Source organism: Macrotis lagotis, chromosome 3 (genome assembly GCF_037893015.1).
Source record: "Macrotis lagotis isolate mMagLag1 chromosome 3, bilby.v1.9.chrom.fasta, whole genome shotgun sequence".
Taxonomy (NCBI): domain Eukaryota; kingdom Metazoa; phylum Chordata; class Mammalia; order Peramelemorphia; family Peramelidae; genus Macrotis; species Macrotis lagotis.
Genome location: NC_133660.1, coordinates 269,291,798 through 269,307,036, shown reverse-complemented (window position 1 = coordinate 269,307,036; position 15,239 = coordinate 269,291,798).

Here is a 15,239-nt window from a genome sequence, read left to right as displayed (position 1 = left end):
TTGGGGTTTTAAAGACAGCCAAGCATTGGTTTCTTGAGGGGTGAAGAACAACTGCCCAACCCAGTTCAGCAGTACCTAAGGCAAGGACGCAATTCACCATGATTATGCAATAAACTTGGTGGATCCAGGTGGTAAAAATGCATCTAGAAGTGAGGTGAGGATATAGGAAGAGAGTGTGACCCTCAAGGTATAAGGGAAATATGTTATGCTTTTGTATTTACTCTCTCTTCAATGTAAGTATTCTTTCTTAAAAGTTCATTGACGTTAATTGATCGATGAAAGTAGGATTGTAGTCACTCTTGGCTAACTGTGACAAAGTACACACCACAGTTGACCAGTTGTATCTCCGTGGTTTGTACAGGTTTTTGAATATAGGTTATTCTATAGTTTTCAGTCATGTCAGTCTCTTCGGTACCCCATTTGGGGTTTTCTTGGCAAAGATCCTGAAGTAGTTTGACATTTCTTTCTTTTGATCATTTTACAGATGAGGAAATTGAGGCAAGCAGGATGAAGTCACTGACCCAGAGTCACTCAGCGAATAGATGTCTGAGGCTAGATTTGAATTGAGAGAGATGAGTCTTCCTAACTGCAGGCTTTCTTCACTTCACCATCCAGCTGACCCCAAATATAGCAGGCACTAATAAATATATTTAATTGTGAATATTGGAACTGGATTGGAATATTTTAAACTGAGATGTAGGACAGCATGCTCTTCCAGGCTTCAAGGGGGTCGGTCCGAATATTATGTCTAGTAGTCCAGGCAAGCTTTGATGATCTGCTACATACATGTTAGGCATCGCGCCAAAAAGAAAGGCAAAAAATCATGTTTGATAAATTGGGACTGGGTAGGAAATAACAATATCCTTGGAGGAAAGTAGTCACTCCTCTCCAAATTTGTGGCAGAGAAATGGAAATCTCAGCATCGCCTAGCATGCACCCTGAGGTTGGGGAGGTCATATTCCAAGGGTTCAGAGAAAGGCTAGGTTGGATACATTGCATTAGAATTCTGTCATTCCAGGAAGGCAGTGATTCCCTCAAGAATCAAACTCTGAAAACACAAGGTAAAAGAATCCTGATGAGAAAGAAAGGAAAGGAATTGTCTTGGGAGAATCTTGTGAATACACAGAGGACTCATCGTCCAACTTAGAATTTAAAGAAAATTTGTATACAAGAAAGGAGCAAGAGGATAACCGGATGAGAACAGTCATCACGGGGGTGTTTGGAGAATAAGATCAGATGTATTAGCTTAGAAGAATGTGTTGTGGCCAGTGAACAAAACTCAAAAGTAAAAGGCAGTTGAAGGGTTGTCATATGGAAGAAGGATTAGATTTGTCAGTGGGAAGAAGCTGCAGAGAAGCAAATTTAGGTTTGACATAAGGATAAAGCTTTCCAACCATCGTTCTCAGTCATAGCTGACTCTTCATGACTTCATTGGGAGTTTTCTTGGCAAAGATACTGGAGTGGTTTGTTATTTTCTTCTACAATTCATTTTACAGATAAGGAAACTGAGGCAAATAAGTGAAGTGATTTGCCCAACTAATAAGCATCTGAGGCCAGATTTGAATTTTAGGTCTGGCTCCCTATTCACTATGCCACCTAACTGCTAACCATTAGAGTTCTCCAAAAATTGAAGAGGTTGCCCCATGGGGTAGTGTGTCCCTCTTCCCCGAGGTTTTCAGGCCAAGGTTGACCACTTTTCTGGCTTGTGGTAGAAGGATTCATATTGAGATCCAGGTTATACTGAATGGTCCCTGTGGCTCTTTCCGGCTCTGAGATTTTGTCATCCTTTGAGCTGCTCATTAGAATTGTTCTCTGCCAAAGAGGTGACCGCATCCAGGGATGAGTCATTTGATTCTTTTAAAAGCTTAATGACTATTTTGATTTCTCGAATGGAACTTGTGGGTCTGAGCCCCCACCTTCTGCCTGCCCTATATTTATTCAGTCAGTCCAAAAGCATTATCAATAACAAAATCATGGGACCTGCTGTCTCCCCACTTACATTCACACACTCTTGTGCACAGTTCCTACTTCTGGGCCCTCCCCTCCCATCTTGTTCTACATTTGGTCAGGAATGAGGTCTCTCACTTTGTGGCTGCGTCTTGGCTTCTAGAAGGCAGCCTGGCACTCTTCCATACCCTTGGGCACACAGCCCCTTCTGGGACTGACTACAAGAGCATCCTAAACAGAGGCCTGAGGAGAAAAAGAAGTGAAGGGGCCCCTGGGTGGGCAGATCATACTCCTTCAGTGCATCGATTTAGAACTATGAGGGATAAAGAGGTCAGCTAACCAGCCCCCCCATTCTACAGAGAAGAAACTGAGGCACAGAGAGGAGAAGGGACTTACCCAATCACACAGGTAGTAAGTAGCAGAAAAGGATTTAAAAGCACATCCTCTGATTTCCAATTCAGCATCTGTTCATTGAGCCAGACCAGGGGCTCTGGTCTGAGATATAGTTCCCCCTAACACCAGACAAAAATGGCGCACGATGTAGTGGGAAGAGCTTGGGCCTGGGAGCTAGGATCCTGAAGCCATTCTTCACTCATTGTGCAACCTTAGAAAGGTTGCTAACCTTCTCTGAGTCTCTGGGTCTCAAGTTTCTATAAATTTTTTTTTAACTTGAACTCAAATTGTTTTCTCACAGCTCTGACACTTTCTATTCTAAGGTTCCTCTCAACTCCAACATTCTATAATATCCTTTCCAGTTCTGACATTCTATATTATAAATCCTGAGTCTTTTTCTGTCTTTAACATTCGGTGTTCTGTGTCTTAAGGTTACCTCCAGATCTGAAATGTTATGTTCTAAGTCTATAACATTCTATAGACTAAGGTCCCTCCCACCTCTGAAATTCTATGGTCCTACAATTCTACATGGGCCCCTCCCCTTTAATGTTGGCTCAGTTACCTGGAATCTAGCCAGCTTTCTGCTGGGTCCATCTGTGTGCAGTGTGCTCTTGGGTATAACCCAGGGTATTGGGAGGCCAATGTCCCATGCTGTGGGGATATAATCACTTGTGCCACTAATACCACTCATCAGAATTCCCCTCATTAAAAAGAATTATGTATGGATATCTTTCATTACATTGTTCCCTACATTACTGAATATATCCTTTTCTGTCTTATTCAAGAAGACATTCATTGTACTAAAAGAGGAAGGAAAGAGAGGGGAGAGAGACAGATAAACAGAGACAGAGGGAAGAAGAGAGGAAGGAAGGGAGTGAAAGGGAGAGAGAGAGAGAGAGAGAGAGAGAGAGAGAGAGAGAGAGAGAGAGAGAGAGAGAGAGAATGGAGGAGAGAAGAAAAAAAGGGAGAGAAAAAGAGAAAAGAAAAGAAGAGAGGAAAAGGAAGAGAAGAGAAGAGAAGAGAAGAGAAGAGAAGAGAAGAGAAGAGAAGAGAAGAGAAGAGAAGAGATTGAAGGAAGAAAGGAGAGGGAGAGAGGAAAAAGAAGGAGTGAAGGAGATAGATGGAGACAGGGAGAGAGAGAGATCAAGGGAGAGAAGGAGAGATAGAGAGACAGAGAGAGAGAGAGAGAGACACTGCAATCAAACAAGTTGGGTAGGTTGTATAATGTTTCGCATCAATAGTTTTCCATCTCTGCAAAGAAGGAAGAAATGTGTATTTTCCCTTCATTTCTTCATAGCCAATTTGATCATTATAGTAGTACCAGTTTCTATCTTATTTTGTAATTATTGTTTGCTCTTTTATTTACATCAGCCTAGACCTTGTTTATATTGTTTTCTTAGTTCTGCTTTGCATCCGATGATATTTGCTTTCTTATGCTTCTCTGTGCTCTTCCCATCTGTTTTTTTTTCCCAATGATTGGGTGGTTTTCCATTACATACATGTGTAAGAGGGCTTTGAGAATTTACTGGTATCTTGGGACTTGTAGTCCACAGGGATAAGAGTCCCCTGTCATCCCTGAGTAGCACTTTGGGACCATTTTGATCTTTGAGTTGCAAAGTGAATGAATTACACTCCAAGGTTCATAAAGAGATGGAGCCTGGGGGAGGTAAACTGAGAAAAACTGATGGGGACCTCAATAGCTGAGCAGCAGCAATAGAACTTCCCAGCTCCCCCAGAGATTTAATGAGCTGAGCCAAAAGGAATGAGAGAATAAGTCGCAGAGCCAGCAAGAAAAAGGAGAAAGAAAAAGTTGGCTTAAGCATAGACAGAGAAAGGGAAGAACAAGAAGGGTCATCAGACATTTGTTTCCCAAGCTCAGACTGAAGCCGCCATTTGCATGAGAATTTGTCTGTTCTCCAAATGATAGGGACCTACTCTGTTTCCAGGTCTTTGCTAGCACAAAAACTACCACTATAAATATTTTGAAATATATGAAACTTTTCTATGTATATTCACAGACTTTCTCCTTTTGTTTATGCATAGCAGGAGAGGTTCTGAGTCCAAGGGCAAGGGCATGTGAGTCACTTTCTTCACATAATTTCAAATTTCTTTCCAGAATGGTTGGACCACTTCATAGATCTATCCATGTGTTGTCTTCCCACATCCTCTCCAACATTGACTAATCCCACTTTTGGTCATCTTTGCCAATTTTGGGGGTAGGCAGTAAAGCCTCAGAGCTGCTTGATTTTCAGTTTTCTTCTTTTTTTTCTTTTAGCTTTTGCAAGGCAATGGGGTTAAGTGGCTTGCCCAAGGCCACACAGCTAGGTAATTATTCAGTGTCTGAGGTCGGATTTGAACTCAGGTCCTCCTGACTCCAGGGCCGGTGCTCTATCCACTGTGCCACCTAGCTGCCCCTCAGTTTTCTTCTTTTTTAGAGAAGATTTTCATATGGATGGTTGCTTATAATTTTGAAAATCAATTCACTCGACCTACCTGTCTCCACCCACTTTCAGTTTGGTCCTCCTCCACTGGAACAGGGTAGAGAGAGAGAGATGAAATGAAGTGAATCCAGGCACCTTGAAGCTACTGAGCCAGGTTGTGCAGGCCAGCACCAGGACAAAGAAAGAACGCCCTCCAGACAGTGAAAGTAGAAGAGGGGACATCTTCCTAGGGAAGTGATATAATAACTCAAATCTGTAGGATGTCAGAGCCAGCTGAGAACTTTGAATAGAGAATGTCAAAGATGGAAGGAACCAAAGAACATAGAAAAGTAGAACAGGAAAAGACCCTAGAATGTCAAATGCCAAAGGTGGGATTTTAGAACAAAGAATTTCAGAACTAGTGAGAGCCTTGGAAAGTCTTAGTTATGACTTACAAAGTCATAATTTGGAGGGACCTTAGAACCCAGAATGGCAGAGCTGAAGGAATCTTAGAACCTAGGTGGAGAGAGTTGACAGAATGTCAAAGCTAGGGGGATCTTAGAACCCAGAATTTCAGAGCTGAGGGGATCATAGAATCCAGAATGTCAGAACTGGGGGAAACCTTAGAACACAGAATGACAGGACTGACAGGATCTTAGAACCTAGGTAGAGAGAGTTGAAGGGACCTTAGAACACAGAATGTCAAAGCTAGGGGGATCTTAGAACCCAGAATTTCAGAGCTGAGGGGATCATAGAATCTGGAATGTCAGAACTGGGGGGCCTTTAGAACACAGAATGTCAGAGCTGGAAAGGATCTCAGAACTCAGATGGTGAGAGCTGGAGGGGTGACTGTAGGAAATAGAATGTCAGAAGTGGAAGGGACCTTTGTAAAGAAACATTAGAACCATAATGTTAAACTTCCAGAAGCCTTAAAAAATAATGTCAGGACTCACGGAAGGATCTGGGTGGTTGTGATTTTGAACATCCTAGAGATCTAGTTCAACCTCCTCATTTCATAGATGAGGATGATGGGTCAGAGAGGGATCCAGTGACTCACCCTAGGTCACAGCTGTAAGTGTTGGATTTAATTCTTGAACCCAATCCTCTCTCCTCCACCTGCATTGCCTCCTTTAAGATACCAGTTTCTTTCAGGGAAGAGTTCAGGTTTCCTCTCCAGAAGAAGAGGGGCCACATCCTGGTCCTGCCTACATCCATTCTTCTCTACAATATCTTGGGATCTTGTAAACACAGTTATTTATAGACATCCCTCCTGCAATTGGCTCTTTCTGACTGTTTCCTTCTATTCTTTAGCAGGTTTTTTTTTTTAGGGGGAAGGGGAGGATAGTAAAGCTCTGGTCCTAGGGGGGCTCTCATTTGCTCCTTTCTCTTCTGCTTATCTCTCCCTCCACGGTATTTCCTGGCAAGAGGATGAAGGGTGGGGGTGGGTGGGACCAGAAATTCCTTTGTGTCTTTGGTGTCTGTGATAGCAAAAAGGTTGATCCTGAGTCCTGATGGGAAGGACCTTTGAGTGCCCGTGTGTGTGTGTGTGTGTGTGTGTGTGTGTGTGTGTGTGTGTGTGTGTGTGTATGGGGATGGGGTAGGGAGAGAATAATCTTTGCATGTTACCTCCTGTCCTAAAAAGAAAAGAGGCTTTCTATCTGTCCTAGCCCAAGAATGCAATCAGAAGGTGCCTAATAAATATTTGTCGAATGTGAACATCTGGACAGCAGCAACTTTCTTTATATCTCTTTATCCCCAGCACTTCACCCAACAACTAACACATAGTAGACACTGTAATAAAGAATTTTTGACTAAATGAAAGAACAGAAAGATTGGCTCCACTATCAGGGAATGCATTCATTCATTCAATCCTTTATTCCAGGCTGCTCAATCTCAGTGGACAAAGAGCTGAGCCTAGAGTCAGGGAAACCTGCGTTCAGATACTTAATAGATGTGTGACCCTGGACAAGTCTTTAAGGTTTGTCTACTTCAGTTTCTTCATCTGCAAAATGGCAATATCCCAAGGATAAAATAAGGCCATATTTGTAAAGTTCTTTGCAAGTTTTAATTGCTCTATAAAGATTCAATTAGCATCATGATCATTATTATTATTATAAACAATCATGAGGTGCAACCATTCTTTCATTGGTTGATCCCTTCATGAGCTCCCTTCAGATAACATCTATAAAGAAAACGGGGTGTGTTGCTCCTCTGGTGTAAGGGCTCACAGAGACTTTTCAGGATGGCTCATCCACCTCTGGAGCCCACCTGTCACTTGCCTCACCTGTGGCTCCAAGAAACTGTAGCATGCGCAGTGGCCATACCCTGGTAAAACCATCTTGGTGGATGGACTGAACCAGGGTTAACAAACAAACTTGAATTAGGGACATGTCTGCCTCAAGCATGTGAAAACTTCCTCTGGCGGAATGGGCGGATGAGAACAGTTTGTTCCAATAGCAATAAGGCCATTGAAGCAGGAGCTTTGGAATGCTTAGTGCTTGGTCAGACGTGGGAGACGCCAAGGTCATCCATTCATTCTAGGCCAACACCAGGTCCTCACTTTTGTCCTGCCACTAGACTTTGATGATTCTAGAAGAGAGAGTGAGGCTAATGAGCAACTCTGACTCACTTCAATACAATTCACTTAGGAGTCAAGGACAAATAATAATAGAGGGAGAGGTCAGGTTTAGTCACAGCTTCTTAGTCTCCCCCATAGCTCCTTTTCTCTAAAAAACTCACCTTTCTCTGGTTACTTACACTGTGTGATTCCTAAAAGATGGGTCACACAAGTGTTCTTATTCCCAATTAAAAGATGAGGAAACTGAAATGAAGGGTCATGAGTCAAGTGACTGTTGGGGGAATCTCAAGTATCAGGACACAGAGGACTGTCAGCATCATGGAAAAACCATAGACAATCATACCTGATCTGAACCATGTGAATAGTTACATAGCCTGGGAGAGAGGGATGAAGGCAAAAGTTGACCCAGTTGAAATGAGTCCTTCTCTGCCACCAGGTCTTTCTGAATTAGTTCAGAGACAAGAAAGAAGATTAGGGTGGTAAAGAAAAATCTAAGGAGGCATGGACTAATAGAGGAGAACATGCTTGGCTTAGAGTTGGGAATATGTCAAATCCTGCCTAAGACACCAGCTAGGTGACCCTGGACTTCTAACTTGACCCCTATCTGTCTCATTTTCTTCATTTTAAAAATCAAAGAATTGGATTAGATTTCATTTAAGGTCTACTCCAGCTAGCTCTAATACACGTGGTCTCTTGTTATTGGTTCAGCCTCCCTTCCATCATAGACCTCTTCTGATTTCCCATAGATATTTTTAGTCAAAAATCATAGTCCCCAAAAGGTTGCTCAACCTCTACCTAAGGCAGGTCATGCTTCCTGACCTGCACTCCCAATTTGGTGTTTCCTACGAAGTGGGTGGATGGGTGGGGACTCAAAACTACTCAGGGTCATAGTCAGACCTTCTGCTCAATCATTTAACGGCTTGGCTTCCTGGGGCTGCAGAAGTCATCATGGAGGTGGGCCCCTCTCCACATAGGCTTGGAGATCTGGTCGCTGCTGTGTTCGGCCTGTTCCTTCCTGCTCGCCATCAGAGTTTTTCTCTAGACTCACATTCCAGAACTAGGGACCCCACTCAGAAAAAACTCAACCAAGTGTTGCCACATTCTCCTCCACCATTCCCTAGATTATTAGTGGGGACAGAAATGGAAATTTGGCATCCATCTCTTAAGGTTCCCAGGAGAGCATAGACATAGGAAGATCAAAAACTCTAACATGTTTCAGATGGACCTGGAGACAGATGGATCTGAGTTCAAATCCTGCCTCAGACACTTATCTGCTTTGTGACCCTAGGCAAATCCTTTGACCTCTCTTAGCCTCAGTTTCTCCACTGGTAAAATGAGGATAGTAAGAGCACCTGCCTCCCAGAGCTGTTTAGAGGATCAAGTGAGATGACATCTGGAAATAAATGCCGTTGTTATTAGTCAATCAATCAGTCAATAAACATTATTAAGTTTTCATTGTGTACTAGACACCCTGATAAATACTGGGGACACAAAAAGAGACAAAAAGCAGCCCCTGCCCTAGAGGATCTTTAAATATTATTATCATCATTATTAATAGACATCAGAGGATTGAAAGTAAGATTGTGGTGGAGTGGACAGTCCTTGACTTGGTGTGGGGAAAATTACTAGCTTTGAGACCCCGGACAAGTCACAATTTCTTGAAAGAGGTTTAATTTGATAACACCTAAAATTCCTTCTAATTTTAAAATATGATCCTATCCCTCAGAAGTGATTCTCATCCAACTTCCTCAGTTCATAAACTGAAGAGAGGTCAAATGATTTACCCCATATCATACAGACAGTAAGAGATAGAGCCAGGATTTGAACCTCTGATGCCGAATTCCTTCGTCTTTGTATTAAACCAAACTTTTCTCAGTCATTGAATGTTAAAGCAAAAGAAAAATATAGAAACCTAGAAATCAGTTATCCACACACATACACATGCCTTGACTAGAAGACAAGATTACTGAGGCCACCAAAGGAGACATCTAGTCTCCTGTACCGACCTGTCACCCTTCACCCATAGCCAAGTCCTAAGATCCAGTTCCTTGTTCCTCCTTAGATTTTCCCAGTATGTGAACCCTTTGGAGCAATTTGTCGTTTTTGAGTTGACGCTTCATGACCCCATCTTGGCAAAGATACTGGAGTGCTTCGCCATTCAGTACATACCCAATGAATACCTGTTGTGGACAGAATCTTTTGTTGAGTGATGATGGCAGATGGGGCCATGAGACTGAACTCCAATATTGTTCTTATGGACCTCACAGTCATTAGTGTCCCAGGGTCCTGGGGGTGGAGAGCAGGAGAATGAGTCAAGAGCAGATTGGCTCCTATCTGTTTGTTTAAATCCTACATTGTTATCAGTACAAAGACTTGGCCCTTCTTATCTTTCCACACTTCTTCCACATCACTGTTTCTATCTCTACTACCTGCTGGTCTTCTTATGACTTCCCAAATAGAATATGCCATCTCCCACCTCCATGTCTTTGACCTGCTCCCTCTTCACATCTGGCTCTGAGAATCTCTGCTTTCTTATAAGATTTGGTTCAAATTTTACATCCTGCAGGAGACCCCAGCCACTAAAACCTTCCTCCTTAAGGTTACCAATTATCTACCCTGTATATATTTTGGCTTACTGAGTAATTTCCATGTTGTTTCCTTCCATTAGAATGGACAGTCCTTGAGGGCATGATACAATTTTTGCTTTTTATATTTTCATCACTTCCTGATACTTTAAAAAATTTTTTCTAACAAAAAAATTTTTCAGGTGCTCTTAAGAAATATTTTTAATTGATTTGTCTTAGATCTAGAGCAGAGAGGAACTAATTCAAACCACTCATTTTGCAGATGAGGAAACTGAGGCCCAGGGAGGCTAAATGATTTTGTCTAAATTCATAATATCTCTCTGATAACTTCTTTAAATTCAGGGGGTGGGAGAATGGACAGGTTGATCTTTGAGAGGGCCTTCTAAGCTTTCATCATTGAAATTTTCTGCAGATAAGGTGACTATAGCAAAAATCAAGATGTGGGACAGTCACACCTTATGAAATTGAATTTGAATCCCTCCTTATCCCCCCAAAAGTATTATCAATTCTTTTCCCATCTCATCTCAATTTCCATATCCAAGAAACACTAAACAACAGTGGTTTACAGAGAACTGTCATTTTTTGTCTTTGTTCAGGTTTGGCAGCATGAGGAGTAAACAATTAGTAAGCAGTCTTACAGCTTCTCTTTGAATAAAAAGTCTAAAATGACCACATAGAATTATAGATTATCAGAGCTGAAAGGAAACATAGAACTCTGAGTATAAGGTAATGGTCTTGGAGAGAGCCTTAGAATATCAAAGGCCAGAACTGGAAAGAATCTTAGAGCATTGAATATCAGAGCTAGGAGGGACTTTAGATCATAGAAGGGCAGAGCTGGAAGGAACCTTAGAACATAGAGTAGCAGAGCTGGAGGGGTCTCAGAACATAAAATGTCAGAACTGGAGGGACTTTAGAACATGGAATGTTAAAATTGGGAGGGACCTAGAAACAGAGAATATCAGAGTTGAGGGACCTAGAAACAGAATATCCAAGTTGAGAGATCCAGAATCAGAGAATATCTGAGTTGAAAGACCTAGAAACAGAATATCTGAGTTGGGGGACATAAAAATATAGAATATCTGAGTTGAGAGACCTAGAAACAGAATATCTGAGTTGAGGGGCATAAAAACATAGAATATCTGAGTTGAGAGACACAGAAAATAGAATATCCAAGTTGAGAGATATAGAAACAGAATATCTGAGTTGAGGGACCTAGAATCATAGAATATCTGAGTTGAGGGACATAGAAATAGAATATATGAATTGAGGGACCTAGAAACATATAACATATGAGTTAGAACATAGATATTATCACCGAGGAGGAACTTAGAACAAATTTTCAGAGCTGAGAGAAGCCTTAGAACCCAGAAAGTCAAAGCTTGGAGGAACCTTAGGACTTGGAATAGAAATGGAAACTGGTCTAGAAATTCTTAATCTGGAGTCTAGGGAGAGATTTCAGTTGGTCTGTGAACTTTGATAGAGGGGAAATGACATCTTTATTTTCATTAATCTCAATATGAAATTGAGCATTTCCTTCCCCAATTTAAAGACATTTCGAGAGTGGGTCTCCAGGCTTCCCCAGATTGCCACAGGGGTCCATGTCCCAAAGAAAGGTCTGGACCAACTTTTTTCCCTCTACAGGAGTGAGGCTCCTGAGTAAAGGGACCCTAGTAGTCTCTCTTTCTGTGAAAGAAAAACAGCCTCAAGCGTATGCTGCTTCAGAGATGTTTAAATGACCCTGATGATTTCAAATATATTTTTTAAAAGTCAGTCATGGCAATTTCTTCTCAAAGGCAGCTAGAGAGTGCTGGTCGAGACGCTAAGTCATCAGGTTTCTGGACTGCTGGGACCCCACACTCAGCAGGCTGGGGGGGAGCTTCATCAGGTCTGGGTGGGGGGCAGGGGGTGGGGAGGCCCATGAAGAGGGGATGAAAAGCCAGCAGTGGGTAAACAGGACTTTGAAATGTTTTAACAGACCTCCTAACATCCTCCTCCCTCCCATTGTGTTGAGGGAGCTCTGACAAAGTCATCACAATTTCCCCATCCAGGTGAGCCCTGGACATACAGTCTCTGGCAAGACATCAAGTCCAGCTGTGAGGGAGGATGATGGTGGGGCCACCCAGCCAGAGATCCTGCCTTACCCCCACTCTCCCCCAGCCCAGCTCTTGCTGGAAGGCAGCTGCTGCCCTTGCTCTGGCCAGACCAGGGGTCTGCTTCAGCTCTCCCACTCTTCACCTGAAGCTAAACTGATCGGGAAACCAAAAAGTGGGGCTGGCTGGGTGGGGGTGGGCTAGCAGGGGACCTCACAAGGGAGCCATGATTTGGTGAAGCAGGAGGTGCTTGAGAGTGGATCTGAGATCCCACCATGGGGGGAGCAGAGGTGTTGAGTGGGGCCTGGGTGGGTGGGAGTGGCAGAACTAGGCCCTAGTTCTGAAAAGGCCCTAATGGTAATCGCAGATCCCTTTGGATAAGGAGAACTGACCCACAGCACAAGAGTCCTGAAAGGTGTCAGGGGAAACAGAGAACAGACTTGGATAAAGAGCCCTCCCACCTCTAGTTCCTAAGCACCAGGGCCATGAGGATACAGGGACTGAGAATAAGTGATGTTTCATACAAGTCAGGAAAGGTGAGGGCCCAGATGGAAAACTGGAAACAGGAAAAGCCAGAGCTGAATAGCAGGGTCAGAGCTGTGAGTGGGAAGGTGGAGGGTAGGGAGGGAGGGAAGTCCCAGTCTTGGGAAGCAGAGAAAGCCAATGGACCTACATAGGATGGCTGGCAAGGTCTGGAGCTGGGGGATGGGGGGATGGCTTCATCTGGCAGTCTGATCTGGGCTAGGGGAGGATGATGGAACTGGGGGGAGCACAAGGGTTTGGGGGATGGCAGTAGGGGGTCAAAGGGCACCACTTAAAAGGCCCTCTGGAGTTTGGCTTCAAACATGCATACAGCTCCCATCCGGAGTGGATCAATAGAAATTTGTCAGCCTGCTGGTGGGAGAGGGACTGGGGCTGGTGGTGGCAGATGGACCCACCCTGCCCCCAACCCTTGGGCATCTCCCTGGAGTTGGTCAATGGATATCCATGGATAAGCTTTGCTCAAGGAATTCTGCTTTCAGCTCCCCCCAACTGCCCATGGGTCCCCAAAGATAATAGGATTAGAGACTTTTAGACCTTGACTGTAGTGGAGAGCTAGTCCCATAACCTTCATTTTACAACTGAGCAAACAAAGGCCTAGAGAGGGAAAGCCTCTAGGACCTGAACCCAGACTTTCCACTTTCAAATCTCAGCATCACACCCAGCACAACATCTAGAGGATAGTTGTGCACTCATTCATTCATGCAACAAGCACTTATTAAATGCCTACTGTATTAACAGGCATTTATTAAGTGATGACTGTATACCAAGCTTCTCTCAGGACTCAGGTCCTCCTTACTCCAGGGCTGGTGTTCCATCCACTGTACCACCTAGCTGCACCTTTCCTTAGAGTTTTCTTGGTAAATATCCTGGATCGTCATTTCCAGCTCATTTTACAGATGAGGAAAGCAAAGAGGGTTAAGCGACTTGCCTGGGATCAAATAGTTAATAAGTACCTGAGGCTGAATTTGAGCTCAGCTCTTCCTGCCTCTCCTCAATGCCCTCTCTCCACTCAGTCATGGAGCTGCCTTCTGAAGAAGATATCTGGCCTCTGCTTTAAAACATTATGGAGTTTGGGTCCAAATTCTAGTTCTGGCAATGACCCCTGTAAATGTAGGGAAGACATTTAATCTTCTTTTGACACTTTTTCTTTACATTTAAGATACAAAAACTGAACTAGAAGCCTCAACCATCTCTCCGACTTCCACGTCTATAACTCCTCTGACCGCCAGTGACGGGGAATGCGCTGCTTCTCAAGACATCCCAGGCTCTCATTGCTGAGATGTTTGTAGTTGACATCTGGCTCTTTTTCACCTCTGCCCTCCTTCCTCCCTCTCTCCTCTGGGACCAAATGAAATAAGTAGAATCCTCTTTCGGTGCAACCCAATGGCCAGGATGCTTATGGATCTCTGTGGATGGGGACACTGAGGCACAATCATAACTCTAAAGCTGGAAGGAAACTTAAAGTTTATCTACACTGAATCCTTCATTTTAGAGAACAGGAAGCTAAGGACCAAGGAGACTTACCCAGGGACACAAAAGGACAAGTGACAGAATCTGGATTCGAGTGCTAACTTCCCATGGACTAGCCTTTCATAGAGGAAGTTGGTGACCTTCCAATACCAGTATGGTACTGGTGGGATACAGAAATTGCAAGCAGACCCTGGAGCTCCCGAGATGTTTATGTGTCCACCACACCCCTTGAATAGGGAACAGAGGGTACAAAGCCTTTCTCACTGGCACAGCCCATTTCTGCTAATAGAAGGCTGCTGACCTGGCAGCCGGTGCTGGGTCGGTTTACAGGAAGGGGAAGGTAGGGGAGAAGGGGGCAGACGAGCAGAGCCAGCTGCCTGCGCCAGGGGACAGGCATCTGGGGGCTTCTCAGGAAGGGGCCCTGCAAATCAATGGCTAATAATGAAAAATGCAAACAGATAAAGAACTTAAAAGAACCAGCCTTGCTGGGATTAGCTTCTGATCTCTCTTGGCTGTTGGCAATGTACTTCTCTATTTCTCTCAAGTCTCTCTATTTTTAATCAGGGGTATTTGAAGACAAAATACACACACACACACACACACACACACACACACATCTCAGACTTGTTTTCTCTGTCTGCAAAGGCAGCGTTCTCTGTTCCTCTGTTTCTTGAGACCTTTAGGTTCACAGCTCTTTAGGTTTAGAGCTGTGAAGGGGCATTAAAGGTTGCCCAGTCCCAATCTGCCATTTTAGAAATGATGAAAAGCCATTTCACCAAAAATTACAAAGCCAATAAGAAGTAGAAATAGAATTTAAATCTCGGGTCTCTGGTTTCCTTCCTAGGTAGTTTGGCAATTTTCAAAAACTTGTTTCTCCCTTAGAGAGAACCTTCTAATTGCATTCATCCATTGGGTGTCTCTGTATTCTGGGTCGACTAGACCCAGATGGTTGGCATCCTACCCTCGATGGTAGCCTTCCTTGAACCACACCAAGTGAAGCAATATTCCCTTCTCCATCCAATTTTGGACCACTATCTGGGCCCTCTGATTTCCATCCCTTTCCTAGGACTCCAAATTTCTCAACCACCCTGCTCCATCCTTAACCTGGGACAAATTCTTGAATAAAGAGGATGGTCTATTCAAGTCAGATCACTGATGGAAAGAATGTTGGAGTCATCAACAATTTTGTTCTATTTAATTTTATAAGTGAAGA